The sequence below is a fragment of the Apodemus sylvaticus genome, chromosome 1 (assembly GCF_947179515.1).
Source record: "Apodemus sylvaticus chromosome 1, mApoSyl1.1, whole genome shotgun sequence".
Classification (NCBI taxonomy): Eukaryota; Metazoa; Chordata; class Mammalia; order Rodentia; family Muridae; genus Apodemus; species Apodemus sylvaticus.
This window is the reverse complement of record NC_067472.1, coordinates 126,777,338-126,789,573: the sequence shown is the minus strand read 5'-3', so window position 1 is coordinate 126,789,573 and position 12,236 is coordinate 126,777,338. Positions and strand designations below refer to the sequence as shown.

Genomic DNA, 12,236 nt, shown 5'->3' with positions numbered 1-12,236 from the left:
AACAAAAAAAGTTAACCCTTCAAATAATTATATAGTATCAAACTCCTAAGTTATTAATACAATGAACTGCAGTGATAGGTTTTTTAATGTTAAACACTTCCGGGGAAACCTTGTTTATTTATTTATTTAATGTATATGAGTACACTGTAGCTGTACTGTTGGTTGTGAGCCATCATGTGGTTGCTGGGAATTTGAACTCAGGACCTCTGCTCCATCTGGTCGGCCCTGCTTGCTCTTGTCGGCCCCAGTCGCTTCAGCCTAAAGATTTATTTATTATTATATCTAAGTACATTGTAGCTGTCTTCACATGTACCAGAAGAGGGCATCAGATCTCTTTATAAATGGTTGTGAGCCACCAGGTGGTTGCTGGGATTTGAACTCAGGACCTTCGGAAGAGCAGTCAATGCTCTTAACTACTGAGCCATCTCTCCAGCCTTTTCTTTTTTTTTTTTTTTTTTAAAGTCCATATAGACTACTGGGTAGGTTTAGCCAAGAGCTTTATCTATTGGTGAGTTTAGCTCCAAGTTTTCCCTTGAGCTATCTTCGCTGGGTTTAGTGATTAAGACTCTACTGCTAGTAAATGATCTGAGCACTTTCTTATGAGCTCTGTGGAGCTGGAGGGATGGCTCAGTAGTTAAGAGCACTGACTGCTCATCCAAAGGTCCTGGGTTCAATTCCCAGCAACCACATGGTGGCTCACAAATGTCTGTAATGGGATCTGATGCCCTGTTCTGATGTGTCTGAAGATAACTACAGTGCACTCATATACATTAAATTAATAAATAAATAAATAAATAAATAATGAAAATACAGTGTCCATGACAGCAAATCAGGCAAGTAAAATACGTGCAGCTTGATGCCAACAGAGCCAGTGTGTGCCGTGAAGAGCGCAGGCCATGCCTAAAATGTCACTGTGTAGCCCTGGCTCTCTGTCCTTCTGTCCTGCCACTTCCTCCTTTCTTCTCACTGTGTAGCTCTGGCTGGCTTGGAACTTTCCATGTACACCAGTCTGGCTTTGAACTCAGAGATCTGCCTCTGCCTCTGCCTCCTAAGGGCTGGTATTATTATTATTATTATATTTTTAAGATTTATTTATTATATTTATATGAGTACACAAGCACACTGTAGCTGGTTTCAGACACAGATGGTTGTGAGCCACCATGTGGTTGCTGGGAATTGAACTCAGGACCTCTGGAAGAGCAGTCAGTGCTCTTACCCATGGAGCCATCTCTCCAGTCCCATGCTCTGGTATTAAAGTAGTGTGCTAACATGCCCAGAAAAGTTACATCTTCTTAAATGAGTAAGAGAAATGAAGGACATTCAGCTCAAACTGATAACAAATTAACATTTTTGCTTCTGATTTTGTATATTGAGTCCAAAAACCTTGTATGTTTGGATTGTGTGTAAGATCCTTTCTTTTACATCCACCTTTATTCTTGTTTTCTTATTTTGTTCTTTTTGCTTCATATTCTGGCCTCAAACTCCTAAGATCCAAACGGAACTCTGTTTGAACTAACTCATTGTTCTAAACCCGTTTACTAGCCGGCTTTTGGTTTGCACATTCCTGGAGAACTCTGACAGCTTACTGGGGTGGTTAGTAAGTGCTGCCCCTGAAATCTTAAGTCTTTCCTGCAACCTTACAACGTGAACTTGGAAATAAGACTGCATGTAAGTAAACAGGAACAAGCTGGGATTTTTAATCCAACTAACTCTACCCTAGATTCTTTATTGGAAATTCACTATAAAACACAGAGATAAGCAGAAATAAGGAGAACAGCCTTTGACAACAGAATAGAACAGTGCTCTTCAAGTCAAAGCACACACATGATTTTTTTAGCGATCACCAGAAACCAAGAAAGGCAAAGATATCTATTCAAAATGACAGAGGGAGCCTAACTCTACCAAGATGCAAATGTCAAATGTCTGTTCTTTCACTCTCTCAACATTTGAGGCCTGCTCCCAGGAAATTAATCCAACAGTGATTTTACTTATCTTCCTAGACCCAAAAGTACCAGGTCCCTGACCAAGGCTAGGAAGCTCTCTGTCATTTCCTCGATGAATAAGTACGGCTTTGCAACCAGAGGGAGTAAAGACAGCTATGAGTAAAGGCTACTGAGGTGCAGTGCAGACTGTGCTCTATATCAGCAGGGTGGCAAGGCTAAAGAAAGCTTCTTGCTTTTTTTAGCCAGGGCTGGGCAGCACAAGGTTGCAGAGGAGTGTCGCAGGGGCGGGGTGGTGGGCGGCGGATTTCAGTCCCCAGGATGCCACCTCTCAGGGGAGCAAAGAATAGCAAACTTAAAACAATGGAAAGCTCTCCACACCCACCCAGGAACCACAAGCTAGTCCGCCAGTCGCCAACCAGTAAGACGCCACTGGGCAGCCGAGGACTCGCTCTGAGCATGCGCACTGGGGACTGACCAGCCCCGTCGCGCCGCGCTGTGCCTGACGTGGAACTTCCTCTCTACGGCCAAGAAATCGGAAGTGGACTCGTTTTCCACCGGAAGGAGGGAGAAATTGCGACCGAGAGCCTGACACCTGATGCTGGCGGCTTTTGTCTCGCGAATTTGGGCCAGAATTTGTCCACGTTGGGCGGCGGGTGACTATGGAGTAAGTGTCTGACGTGGCAGGCGTCCCAGGAATGGGATAAGAGATGGGTAAGCTGCCCGTTTGTCGATCGTCCTTCTCTGTGCTTGATTTTCTCCATCTTTTTCAAAGAGGGTTGCTAGCTCACGGAATGGTGGGTAGATATGGAAGAAGAAATACGCAGTCACACAGACTGAAGTTAGATTAAACACACATGTACGTACATACATACAAACATACATATTCACATGCACAGAGCTGTTGAATATTGGCTCTATAAATCCAGGCATTCCGAATCGATGACTCTTGCTTAAGGAATCACCTGTTGCAGTAATTTTAACGTGCGTGCGCACATGCACACGAGTGGGTGATTAAATTTTAAGTTTCTTGAATATGTCAGCAAAGTCATTTAATGTTAGAAAAGGGCATCAAGGAGACGATGGAAAGTTGCATGGTTTGTTAAAGACAGAGTCATGAGTAAAATCACGTAGAATTCTTGTACAAAGGAGTCTATGCAAATTGCTTTTTAATTGCTTTCTGATGGTTTCAGTGGATGGGTAGGAGGTTGGAGACTTGAAGGAGTGAAGGCAGTGAGGTGCATTTAGATACTAGCTTGAGCATTTGTGGCACTCCCAGAGGATCTGAATGTGATTCCCAGCATCTATATCAAATCACCTCAGGTCGCAAGGTACACACTATTTTTGCCTCCTTGGGCACCATACACAAACAAATACACACACACACACACACACACATATATATATATATATATATGTATATATATGTATATGTATAAAGTTTAGACAAGGTGTGACCCCACCAAAGGAAAGTCATCGACATGTTTGACCCTGTAGATCAGTGGTTCTCAACCTGTGGGTCACAGCCCCTTTCGGATCAAATGACCCTTTCACCTAAGGGGTCACTTAGGACCATTGGAAAACACAGATATTGCATTATAATTCATAATAGTAGCAAAATTACAGTTATGAAGTAGCTGCAAAAATAATTGTATGTTGGGGTCACTGCAACATGAGGGTTTAGAAGGACACAGCCTTGGGAAGGCTGAGAAGCGCTCTAGATGGAGATGAGTTTGTCATGTCTGCCATTTCCAGTATATTGTGTAGTAGCAGAGTGCAAAAATGGGAATCTTCATTACCTATTACCTGTTGTTGCTTAGGAAACCCTGGGGATCTTAAGCGAGGCCTGAGCTCCCCCTAGAAAGCTTGTAGCTGAATACTTATTGAGCTTTCATTCTGGCTTTGTTGTAATATAGCCTGTGGAATTCTACCCTAGACTCTTTATGGGAAATTCACTATAAAGAATTTCTAAGTTGTCTATGAGTTGAAGAGAAATGCTGTAAAGCTCACTGTAATCAAACCTCTCTCTCTTTATAGATAATGTGACACCTGGTGCTTGTGCAGCTTAAAATGTGCCCTGTATTAGTGCTGTCAGCTCAAGTGTACCCTGTATTATTGCTATTATCTTTTTTACAATACAATGGAAACATGTAGGTCAGTGGAAACCTGTCAAGGAAGGGAGCCTAAGAGGTCCAAAAAAGTAACTGTATATTTTCAAACACAGAAACATTATTAGCATCATGTACAAGAGACCTCAGATATTCACTGTGGGCGATCCATACTACCTGTAAACAAATCTCAAAATTTTTGGTTTCAAGATACCCTTAAAATTATTGAGAACTCAAAAGAACATTTGTAGGCTATTAATATTTGAGCTATTAGAAAATGAAAGCTAGCCGGACAGTGGTGGCACACGACTTTAATCCCAGCACTTGGGAGGCAGAGGCAGGTGGATTTCTGAGTTTGAGGCCAGCCTGATCTACAGAGTGAGTTCCAGGACACCCAGGGCTACACAGAGAAACCCTGTCTGGGGAAAAAAAAAAAAAGAGGAGAGAGAGACTGAAAGTTAGCCAAGGGATGATGACCTGTGCCTTTAATCCCAGTATTTGGGAGGCAGAGACAGGTGGATCTCTGTGAGTTCAAGGCTACCCTGGTCTACAGGCGAATTCCAGGATAGCCAAGGCTACACAGAGACACACACACCCTCACACACACACACACAAAAGAAAATAAAATCTGATACATGTTCATGACAAAAATAAAGAAGTGCGTGCTCTAGAAGCTTTGACAGCGGTCAATGCCTCCACATATTATGTGGATTCTAAACTCTGCTGTTTGTCACTGAAGGGGGAAGAACAAATACTGTCTTGTTTGGATGAAAAATGTTTCAACCTAACTTAGCTTTGGAAGGCTTTCAGAGGCTCCCATAGGAAGCACAGTTTAAGCATAAGCGCTTTCTATCTATGCCTCATAATGCAGACCTGAAATCCAGTGTTCTGGGAAGTTACATCAGGAGGATGGCAGTTCAAGAACTGTCGGATAACTGAGAGGGATCTTGTCCCCAAATAAAGGGCATAAACGCTGGGAGTATAGGTCAGTACTGGGGTGTTCGTTAGCATGCACCAGGCTCTAGGTCTAAGTGGCTTTATCCAAAACTTTTTGTTTTATAGGCAATTGTGACATGAGCAGAAGTGCCACCTGAAAATGCAATAATACACAATGTACACATCACACCTCTAGAAGCTGTATAATTGTAGACACAAGAACACAAATGAGCTAACATTTTGCGTTTCCTTTAGAAATCCTGTTGCCTGCCACTGCTGCTAGGAATTGATACCAGGGCTTCAAACATGCTAGACAAGTGTACCACCAGTGAGCTGCAGCCCAGCCTGCATGGCTTTTGTTGTCTTAAGTAACTGGCTCAGACCTACTTCTCCAGACTTACCAGTTCACTGTTCTGGGATGTGGAGCAGTGATCGGCAGTTTCCATATCTCCTCATTCTCTTGGTCGGTGTCTCACCTCCTGCCTGGAGCCTGCAGGCTGTTGCTCTTCTGCTTCTGCTCCTTTTCTCTGTTTAGAATGCCCATGAGTTTGGGTTCATGGGTAAGTATACAAAAACACATGCCCATTACTGACTGGAGTTGTTATGCAAGTAGGTAAATTTTCTCTTATTGGGCTGGGGATGTAGCTCTGGTATGGTGGGTACCTGGTGTGGACAGAGCCCTGAGTTTATCCTCAGCATCAACGCTGGGGGTAGGGGAGAACCATGGTCTCCTATGTAGAGATCTTTGTCAGTTAAGGAATTCCACTGTGAAAATTTAGACCATCCACTGCCTTGTTAGGAAAGGATGAGATTTCAGTAATGAAGAGTGCTTTTGCTTGGTCTCTACCCTCAGGGACTATTTAAAGTTGGTCATTTATCAAGGAGGACTGTTACTAAGGACTGAGTTTAATTGTTGTTTTATGTCACTTTGTGGGGGAGTCTATAAAATGATTCTTAAAGGTACTTCACATTTAAGAAGTAATCTGGGAAATAAATAGCTATGGTTTTACAAGTTATTACCTTTACAGGATGTAATTTCCTTTACAAAAAAAACTTAGTTTATAAACTCAGGGAAGAGGGGTGGGGGGGGAGAGGTAGGTGTGTGAGAGGGTTGTAGTGTTTTTCTGCAAACACCATGGCCAGCAGTGTCATGTTGATCTCTGTGAGGCATTGTTCAAAATTCTTAGAGTCTGACTTGGTGGTTTATTTTAAGTATATTTTATATAGTACAATTTAGAAAATATTTCCTTGTGTATCATAATAATTCCATGTGCACAGTAGGGCATAGTTACAATGCAATTCTTTTCAAAGTATATGTCACTTCTTTATGGTAGGTATAGAATCCACCATGGATTCTGTATGGACTAGATGTATTATCTTAAGGGTCCTGGAGAAGATCTCCTAGAAGATCTGTATGTGATCTCAGTCATACAGATAGTACAAAGGTCACAACACTATTAACCATCTCCTGTTCTGTTTTCAAGGGATGGAGGCTGGTGTGGCCTGGCCTTACAGATAGCACCGAGGTCACCAGGCTTTTAACAACATTCAGTCTCAGCCTTCTGGGCAGAGAATAGGTTGTACATCTTTTCCTCTGAAGAGATAACCCAGCATGTTTAATTCCTAGTTTCCCTGGTGCTTATGTGAGCACCAGAATTTTGTGCCCTCTACAGTAAACTAGAGATTGACCAATATTGCTATGTTGTGCCTTGAGGTGGTTTGAATAGGTGCAGGTGTTTGAATGCTTAGCCCATAGGGAGTGGCATTTTTTGGAGGTATGGCCTTGTTAGAGTTGGTGTGGCCTTGTTGGATGAAGTGTGTCACTGTGGGGGCAGGCTATGATGTCGCCTATGCTCAAGTTACACCCAGTGTGACATACAGTCTCCTTCTGCTGCCTATGGATCGAGATGTAGAACTCTTGGCTCTTCTAGCACCAAGTCTGTCTGCACACTGCCATGCTTCTGGCCTTGATGATAATGGAACCTCTGAAACTAAGCCAATCCCACGAAAATGTTGTTCTTCATAAAAGTTGCCTTGGTCATAGTGTCTTTTTGCAGCAATAAAAACCAATCTAAGACATGCTTAAAATGTCAGGTAGGTGGTTAAACTTAGTGGATTAGTGGGATATTTACACATGAGTCTGGACCAGGAATTGTGAACCAAATTTATGATTCAGAGCTTTTAAAATAACATATCTTTGGGCTATCTCAGGAATAGTCAGAACTACACCAAGAGTTAAATGTGAGTGTCCGAGCTCTCCTGTACTAATGGGGGAGCCACGATGCCACATCCAACACCACCCCTGGTTCTTCCACACTCATTCTCTGCACAGACTGGACGTCCCCACAAGTACTGATGGGCTGCGTCAGACCCCTGGGTGTATTAGGACAGAAGACGGCTTAGCCTCATCCCACAGCCAAGAGCACACACTGGACAACTGCTTTGAGTTCTAATGGAAAAAGCTTTCCTTTGTTTTGTAGGATAAGTTGATGTCTTGTTTCTCTCTTCAGGCATCTGTATCACCTGAAAGCAGAGAGCAGTTGTTTCCTTGCTCGGATCATTCAGAGTGCGCAGCCACCACCATGCCTTAGATGTGTGTAATTCAAGTGGAGAAGACATAAGCCAGTGGCGGCAATATCCACACGTGAGTGTAAACGGTGAGTGTGCAGTGTGCAGTGCTGCTGGAGAGCGGTGGAGTCAGCCCTGCTTCTCAGGTGATTCTGAGCCGGACAGCCATTAGGAGGACAGAGGCGGAGGCGCCGCTGCAGGTGTTGGGGATCACCTAGTTGATGGCTTATACAGAGTACATGGTAAAAGGCAGTGCCACGCATCGTACACCCTTCCCAGCGTGCCGTCCTGGTGTTTACTTCTCGTCTCACTCTTGCTGCTTCTCTCCCCTTCAGATTAAAGGAAATGGCAGAGGCAAAATGCCGGCTTGCTTATTGAAAAGCAATTTCGCCGGGCGGTGGTGGCACACGCCTTTAGTCCCAGCACTCTGGGAGGCAGAGGCAAGCGGATTTCTGAGTTTGAGGCCAGCCTGGTCTACCGAGTGAATTCCAGGACAGCCAGGGCTACACAGAGAAACCCTGTCTCAAAAACAAACAAACAAACAAACAAAAACAAAACAAAAACAAATAAAAAAAAACAAAAAAGAGAAAAAAGGAAAAAAAAAAAAAGAAAAGCGATTTCAAAAAAGTAATGGGGTAGTTCTGCCAAATCTGAGGAAGTGAAATCATGAGAGACCATATCCTGCTAGAGCCTGAGAAAAGGAAGGGGATTCAGCCCGATAGTGAGTTGTATTCCAGGATCAGTGTCAGCAGGAAACAGACAGTTATGTGGTGGCACACAGTGAACTGACAGGACCCAGGCAGCAACAGCTCTTTTGAGTGGCAGTGGTGCCATGTCATGGGTACTGTCATTGCTGATGGCAGATACGGACAGGCAGACTGTTGCCCTGTGTTTAGCTCTGCTAACCATTGGCAGTGAGGGAAGCGTGTCTTCAGTGCTCATATCTCTTAAAGATCTTGTCTGTAACACCGAGGCATTTTAAGAACAGTGGTTTAAGCCCCGGGGTCTCATTTTGTCATCCTGACAGCCTTAGACTTGTAGCAGTCCTCCTGCTTCAGCCTGCTAAGTACCAAGATTACAGGGTTGGGCCAGCATGCCTAACTTCAAGTATAGTCTCTTCACGTAGAGTCTCACGTAGCGTAGGCCATCTTCAGACTTTCTGTGTCGCATAGGATAATCTTGAACCCTTGATCTTCCTGCCTCTACCTTCTGGATTCTGGGATTATAGGCATGCCTAGTTAAAATTCAATAAAGTGTCAAGTGGTGGATTTAGTCATATTCTTCTGGAGACTAAGACAATAGAGTCCTTGAAGTCAAGCTGACTCTGCCTTTAGCCTCCTACATGAAAAGGTAGATAGAACAGGTCTTGTTTGCAAGATAAATTCAAGACCTACTTATCTACCAACAGCCATTACCTACATCCCACAGTGTTCCTACAGGAAGTGGGTGGAGTAAACTCCTAGAAGAGGAGGGTGGGGAAAGCCGGAGTGGACATAGTCTCTACTAGTGATTATAGGAAGGTGCGTGGAGAGCAGACGGGCAGGCTAATTGAGGACATGTTTCCTGATGTGCAGGTTTGAGAGTCCAAAGCGTACTGTCATTTACACAGTTCTGTGTCACAGTAAATTGTGTGTGGATCGTGTAGGGCGATAGTTGTACTAGACCTGAGGGCGAGACGCTGAGACTCCCCGCTGCCCATAAACTGGTTCTGTTTGTACTGAAGGCCAAGAACACTTCTCAGAAATTATTTTACTTCCTGTGTAGAAGTGATTACCATCATTTGAATCAGCAGGGAGCTGATTCTGCTTGTGTGTGTGTGTGTGTGTGTGTAATGATGAAGAGTAAAGAGGGGACCTTATGTGCCATAGTACACATTTAGTTCAAAGACAACTTGTAGAATCTCTCCTTCCATCATGTCGGGTTTGGGGGTTGAATTCAGGTCCTCAGGTTTGGTAACAAGTACCTCTACCAGCCCCAGGAGCCAATCATTAAGCATAGCACTTTTTGGCCATTTATGGTGACTCATGCATATAATCCCAGCATTTGAGAAGCTGAAGTAGGAGGCTTGCCACAAGTACAAGTGCAAGGTCATCTTGGGCTACCTGGTGAAACACTGTCTCAAAAAACCAAATCGCCACCACCACCAAGAAAAAAAACAGTAATTCTGTAAATAAAAGCTATTTGGTTTTCCAGAAGTCAGTGCTGTTTTATAACCCATGTCCCTAACTACTCATTCATGCTATCTGCCGTTCGCTATGTTCTGGATAGTTTGACTATTAAAAGCTTGCTAGTTCCCATCCACTGTCCTGTGAAGGCTTTATAGTGTCTCTCCCCTTGCTAGGGTGGGAGCCAACACCTGTGTGCTCGCTCAGTCAGGAGTTACCAAGCGAGGCAGGTAGAGCCGGAGAAGAGCAGATGTGATGGAGTTTGGTTTATCTGCTTAGTATCAGGGATTGTGTGACAGTGGTCTCAGTGTTTAAAGATACTTTTCTATATTGATCATGGAGTTCAAGGCTAGCCTGGTCTAAACACCAAGTTGTAGCCCCCCCTAGGGCCTATCTCAAACAAATGTACAAATACTCATGCATAAAAAAAAATGCTTTTAAATGTTTTTCTGTTTTGTGTTTTAACAGATTTATTATCAGAGGTTGCAGCTATACATGGCCATGAGGTAAACCCTGCCCCTGGTTGAATTTAGTTTCATCAGCTTCTACATGGGATTGTAAAGACTTGGAATATATTACAAAAACCAGCAGGTTCCCCCCCCCCCTTTTTTAAGATTTATTTTCTTCATGAAGATAACATGCTTGAACAAAGTTCTTTATGGTGAGTAACTGTGATGCTTGAAGTTGGTTATCCACTAATTCTAGTAAATTTTAGATGTCAAATTTTAGATATAGATACCTTGTTAAATAATAAAAAAATATCAAACTTTTTTGGGTATCATGTTTTAGTCATGTCTTCATGTTTGTGTTATGTGCGGAGCATTCCAGGAATCCCACTAGAACTCAGAACTCAGACTGGCCATGTCTGTGATCCACGGTTCCCATTGGGTGGTTTCTATTTCAGTAGCTGAGAATTTCTTTCACTATATACACATGCATATTTCATTACAGCTTCAGCCAGCTCTGTGTTTACATCTGCAGTGCCTTATGTCAGGGGAAGAGGCCCTGTGTGTGTGTGTGTTCGGGGCTGGGGAGACAGACCGACAGACAGACAAACCAGGCAAGTGATAAATAAGAGTTTGAGCTTCTGCTTGCACTAGTAGAGTCCGGAAGGAGAAGAGAGCTGTTACCGCATCAGAGTTTGGGTGGGCTAGAAAACAAAGTTCTGAAAAGAGCATTTCCCTGGGCAGTGAGTTATGTGCGACATAACAAGCCTGTGTTGGCAGCATCAGGGGATGTGGGACTCTACAGTGAGTAGGACATGCCTGTGTTGACAGCATCAGGGGACGTGGGCCTCAACAGTTTCCTGGTTTTTTCCCAGGTGAAGTTCTGACTCTGCAGCTAGAGTGCCAGGCTTTGACAGTGACTTGGGTGGGGATTGGAAACTTGAGCAGAGGAGCCACAATGCAGCAGATGGAGCCAGGCACCATGGCACTAGCTGGCCTGAAGACAGTGGGGCGGGGCGCCAGGGAGCTGCAGGCTAGAGTATGTTCCTCCTAGGGCCAGCTTTGACTTCAGGAGCTGATGGTTGCTTTGAAACATGATACACCATGTGTCACTCCTGACTGGGCTCTTAGGTTTGTCATGAAGCAGCACATCCTTATGAGACAAATATTATCTTTCCTTTGTTTGAAGGGAAACGGGTCTATAGGTTTTAGGCAAGTAGGTATCCAGCAGTCAGACCCAGTCCTTGGTTTCGAATCTGGCTGCTTTTCACTTGACAGTTCCTTGATGATGAATCCTAGCTAATGCTCTTTCTCATATCTCCGTCTATCCCCAGCCCCGTCCTCCATATTCACCTCATTCACAAGTAGATTGCTTGTGTGGGCGTGGCAGTAAGTAAGCTCCAGTGAGCCACAGGTGGCTTCCGTCCCTCCTCACCACCTCCCTTAAGGTTTCCTTCCTCCCTGCCATAATTGCTACAGTTGGAAAGAGCCCTGCCATCATTCCAAGAGCAGCATGAAGCAGAGAGCAGTGGTGATGAAGAAGGTGCTTGTTCACTCAGCGTGTGATGGCGTGCATCTGTGGCATGTTAGCCTCCAGTCAAGTTATAAATAAGGCACACACTGTCTCTGCCTTTAGGCATCTTAGAGGTAACTTCAGAGTTAGAGTGGAGTTAGAACCACCATGAAGCAGAAGACAGCGTGTTTTAAAAGTGTGCATGTTGCTGTGCTGCTGCTGTTTTTGTTAGAGAGCACTGACTAGATGGCTGTCTCAGTCACTCCCATTGTCACAACACTGACAGTTGGGTTCCATAGCTGCCTGCAGCTATTACGAAGTGGGTTTCTGGAACAGAAGCTGAGGGATGAATAGGGAAGGGGCAAGGGATGAATAGGAAAGGGGCGAAAAGAAGAATGGCCAAGACAGTATTCACTGATCAAAGTCAGAAACTTTAATGGCCCCAGACCTTTTAACAGTTTGGGCAAACCCTTCCCCCCAGACTCCTGGCTGAGTTCTGGTGGAAGTTGTCTAGCTTCTCTTGGAGGTCCTTGTCTTGACTGCTCCAGCAGCTGGGTGGG

The 12,236-nt window shown here is 44.1% G+C and overlaps 1 long non-coding RNA gene and 1 other non-coding gene across 4 annotated transcripts; both read left to right on the top strand.

Annotated features, from left to right (window-relative positions):
* The first annotated feature begins 2,477 nt into the window (after positions 1-2,477).
* On the top strand, positions 2,478-10,487 carry LOC127666714 (uncharacterized). Of its 3 annotated transcripts, none has more exons than XR_007973689.1 (3): positions 2,478-2,654; positions 7,495-7,641; positions 10,186-10,487. It is a non-coding gene; the product is annotated as an uncharacterized LOC127666714 (long non-coding RNA). The 3 variants fall into 3 exon arrangements; XR_007973690.1 differs by having other exon boundaries at positions 2,479-2,607; XR_007973691.1 differs by having other exon boundaries at positions 2,479-2,654; positions 7,495-7,628.
* Positions 8,836-8,962, top strand: LOC127676535 (small Cajal body-specific RNA 15). The gene has a single exon (XR_007976008.1). It is a non-coding gene; the product is annotated as a small Cajal body-specific RNA 15 (non-coding RNA).
* Positions 10,488-12,236: the final 1,749 nt, after the last annotated feature.